This window comes from Myotis lucifugus, unplaced genomic scaffold (assembly GCF_000147115.1).
Source record: "Myotis lucifugus unplaced genomic scaffold, Myoluc2.0 scaffold_10, whole genome shotgun sequence".
NCBI classification, from domain to species: Eukaryota; Metazoa; Chordata; class Mammalia; order Chiroptera; family Vespertilionidae; genus Myotis; species Myotis lucifugus.
The window spans coordinates 6,009,643-6,013,811 of NW_005871058.1; the positions used below are offsets into that span (position 1 = coordinate 6,009,643).

At 47.4% G+C, this 4,169-nt stretch overlaps 1 pseudogene; it reads left to right on the forward strand.

Annotated features, from left to right (window-relative positions):
• The first annotated feature begins 3,360 nt into the window (after positions 1 to 3,360).
• On the forward strand, positions 3,361 to 3,910 carry LOC111824973 (annotated as a pseudogene).
• The last annotated feature ends 259 nt before the right edge of the window (positions 3,911 to 4,169 follow it).

The following is a 4,169-nucleotide window of genomic DNA, read 5'->3' on the forward strand; positions in this document are numbered from 1 at the left end:
TTAGAGTGTTTTTTGGGGAGTGGCAGGAGGCCATGCAATGTAATCCATAGCGCTGCTCTTGTGGAGCTTACAGCTTAGAAAGGAGCTATCCAGTAAATACATCATCACACATTAGATGTGAAAATGTCACTTGTAAATACTCTAGAGCAGCGGTTCTCAACCTGTGGGTCGTGATCCCTTTGGGGGTCAAACAACCCTTTCACAGGGGTCGCCTAAGACCATCGAAAAACACATATATAATTACATATTGTTTTTGTGATTAATCACTATGTTTTAATTATGTTCAATTTGTAACAATGAAAATACATCCAGCATATCAGATATTTACATGATGATTCATAACAGTAGCAAAATTACAGTTATGAAGTAGCAACGAAAATAATTTTATGGTTGGGGGTCACCACAACATGAGGAACTGTATTAAAGGGTCGCGGCATTAGGAAGGTTGAGAACCACTGCTCTAGAGGAAGACATTGTACCAGGACAAGCTAAGCAAAGCTTGCTGTAGGTGGTCAGGACCAGCGTCTCCGAGGGAGAGACACTCACACTGAGGCCTGAGGGACTGTCAGGCCTGGGACATTCCTGAGCAGGGGGACGACAAACAGGCCAAGGAGAAATTTGATAAGTGGCACATAAAAGCGCCTCCACAAAGCGGGGAGGGGAGGGGCTAGAGAAAACCTGAGAGAAACGTCTCTCGTGTGTCACCTGAATAACTGAATGGCCCCGAACAGTGTGAGTGAGCAGGAAATTGAGCTACTCCGCCGGGTCTACGAAAGAAGGAAGGCCTGTCTTATCATCAGGTTCTCCTACTATGTAAGTGTTTTGTTTGGACTTTTCAAGGACCACGCTGAGTGAGCCAGATTTCATGCGCAGTCTCTCCCCTCTGGGAGCTAGCTGAGGCCGCAGGTGCTGTGTCTGACCAGGCAAATGTGATAGAGTCACTTCCAGTGTGGACTGTTGGAGAGAAACACGGCGTGTTGACGAGATTTCTGGATTAGTGGAAACCAACTCGAGGGTACAGTTTCAGCCCGTGCTGCTGGCATCAGTGTGAGTTTTCGGCACGGTGCTGTTGAGTGAGCAAACCTCTGAAAGTATGCTTTTATACTTCCCCCACCCCCACCCCCAAAGTCTCCAAAACCCAGCTATTCTAAAGGGAGCTAAGACTTCCTGAAGCAGTAGACAAAGAATTGAGTGTTAGCTCCTCGGCCAGGTTCGGATTACCTCTGACGGCAACTGGGCCACAGTAGGAGGCATAGATTTTCAGGGCTACATGGGGAGACGGGGAGGCCCATGGTCCCTGGGAAGGCTGTGCGGTGGCTGGGTGTGGTGGGAAGTCACCCTCCCTCTTTGGGGACCTTGGGGACAAAGGGTCCCACCCTAGGCCGGATAGTGGCATATCGCAGCTCAACCTCCCAATTTCACCCACTGGCCTCCGTTTCCCATATCATCTGAGGTCAGAGAGACCCAAGCCAACAGAGGTGACTGCACAGCCTCACAGGAAGCCAGAGCTGTGAGAATAAGGATGTGCTGCCCGCGCACGTCCCGGAGGGGCTGTCTGCGCACGGAGCCAGGGCCGCTTTCCGGCCAGTGGCCAGGTCTGCAGCAGAGGGCCAGGTGGTGTTGGAATTGGCCCACTCCCACTCTTCCATCACATTTTCCAGGAAGGGGTGGGTAGGGACGGGTGGAAGGTGGGGACATTGTCAGCAATGAGCGTTGGTGTTTTTGAGACGGAGCCAACGCATTGTGTGTTTCAGGGGGTCTGGCAGGCTGCCTCCACCAGGGAGACATCCACGACAAGGCTGTCGCCCCAGCCCATAGCTGAGCTGTTTGAACGTTGCTGGGTAGGATGGGCATGGCTGAGTCCCACCATGAGGGTCAAGTCTTTTTCCTCGTTTTACTTCCTTCAGTCTTCGAGCAAATGAAGCGAAGGTGCTGAATGGTGGGCCTGATGAAGTGGAAGAGTGCTTTTTACTGCCAGTCTTGCCAATCATTTCCTGGGGTTAGAAGTCAACAGAGAGTTCTTCGCTCTCTATTGGTCAGTACTTGAGTCTAGGACTTAGGTGAGGCAAGTGGGCATTAGTAATGGTTGTCCATGCACCCCCCAACCTCCCAAAAAAACCTAGAAATAAATTTAATCAAGGAGGTGAAAGACTTGAACACTGAAAACTACAAAACTTCAATGAAAGACATAGAAGAAAACACAAATAAATAAGTGGAAAGATATTCTGTGCTCCTGGATTGGAAGAATTAATATTGTTAAGATGCCCATATTACCCAAAGCAACCTACAGATTCAATTCAATCCCTATCAAAATTCCTACAGCGGTTTTTACAGAAACAGAACACTCCTAAACTCTGTATGAAACCACAAAAGACCCCAAATAGCCAAAGCAATCTTGACAAAAAGAACAAAGCTGAAGGCACCATGCTCCCTGACTTCAAAATATATTACAAAGCCGCAGTATTCAAAATAGCATGGTATTTGGCATAAAAACAGACACAGATCACTGGAACAGAAAAGAGAGCCCAGAAATAAACCCACACATATATAGTCAGTTAATTTATGACAGACGAGCTAAGAACATTCAATGGAGGAAAAGACAGTCCCTTAGATAATTGGTGTTGAAAAAACTGGACCACTTTCTTACACCATACACAAACATTAACCCAAAGTAGATGAAACACTTGAATATTAAGACCTAAAACCATAAAACGCCTAGAAGAGAACATAGGCAGCAAGCTCCTAGACGTCAGTCTTGGTGATAATTTTTTTTATTTGACACCAAAAGTAAAGGCAACAAAAGAAAAAAATAAGCAAGTTGGACTACATCAATCTAAAAAGTTTCTGCATAGTAAAGGAATGCATCAACAAACTGAAAAGGCAACCTGCTAAATGAGAGATGATACTTGCAAATCATATAGCTGATAAAGGATTAATATCCAAAATAGTATATTAAAAAACTCATAGAACTCAATAGCAAAAACAAACAATCTGATTTTTAACATGGGCAGAAGATCTGGATAGACATTTTTCCAAAGACATAGAGATGGCCAACAGGTACATGAAAAGATGTTCAACATCACTAATCATCAGGGAAATGCAAATCAAGACCACAATAAGATATCATCTCACACCTGTTAGAATTGCTATTATCAAAGAGACAAGAAATAGGCAGTGCCCTCGGCAGTCCTGGATCTGTCTCTTGCTTCAACAGTGTTTGGACGGAACAGACCCAGGGACACCCCTTCTTCTGGCCACCCTCCTGCATCTTATCCAGTCACCACCTTCAGAACCACCTCCCGGACCAGCCAACACACCGGTTTGTTTTTTTCTACCTTAACTCCTTATTGCCAAACAACCATGAGCTCCCAAATTCATCAGAATTATTCCACTGAGGTGGAGGCTGCGGTCAACCACCTGGCCAACCTGCCTCTGCGGGCCTCCTACACCTACCTCTCTCTGGGCTTCTATTTCAGCCTTGATGTTGTGGTTCTGGGGGTGTGGGCCAATTCTTCCTCGAGTTGGTGGAGAAGCGCAAGGGCGCTGAGCATCTCTTAAAGATGCAAAACAAGTGTGATGGCCGCATTCTCTTCCAGGATGTGCTGAAGCCTTCCCAAGATGAGTGGGGCAAAACTGAGGACACCATGGAAGCCGCCCTGGCCTTGAAGAGGAACGTGAACCAGGCCCTTTTGGAGCTGCAGGCCCTGGGTTCTACCTGCGCAGACCCTCATGTCTACGACTTCCGGGAGAACCACTTCCTGGATGAGGAGGTGAAACTCATCAAGGAGATGGGCGACCATCTGACTAACATCCGCAGATTGGCCGGCCCCAGGCTGGGCTGGGCGAGTATCTCTTCGAAAGGCTCACCCTCAAGCATGGTCAAGAGCCTTTGGAGCCCAGAGGCCGATGAGAGTCCCCTCTGCATTCCCCTGGTGTCTGGCTTTTACCTGAGCCTCTTCCCGAAACTACTAGCCATTCTTTCTTTCTTTTTTTTAAAATATATTTTTATTGATTTCAGAGAGGGATGGAGAGGGAGAGAGTTAGAAACACCAATGATGAGAGAGAATCATTGATGGGCTGCCTCCTGAACGCCCTCCCGCTGGGGATTGAGCCCACAACCCAGGCATGTGCCTTTGACCGGAATTGAACCCGGGACCCTTCAGTCCACA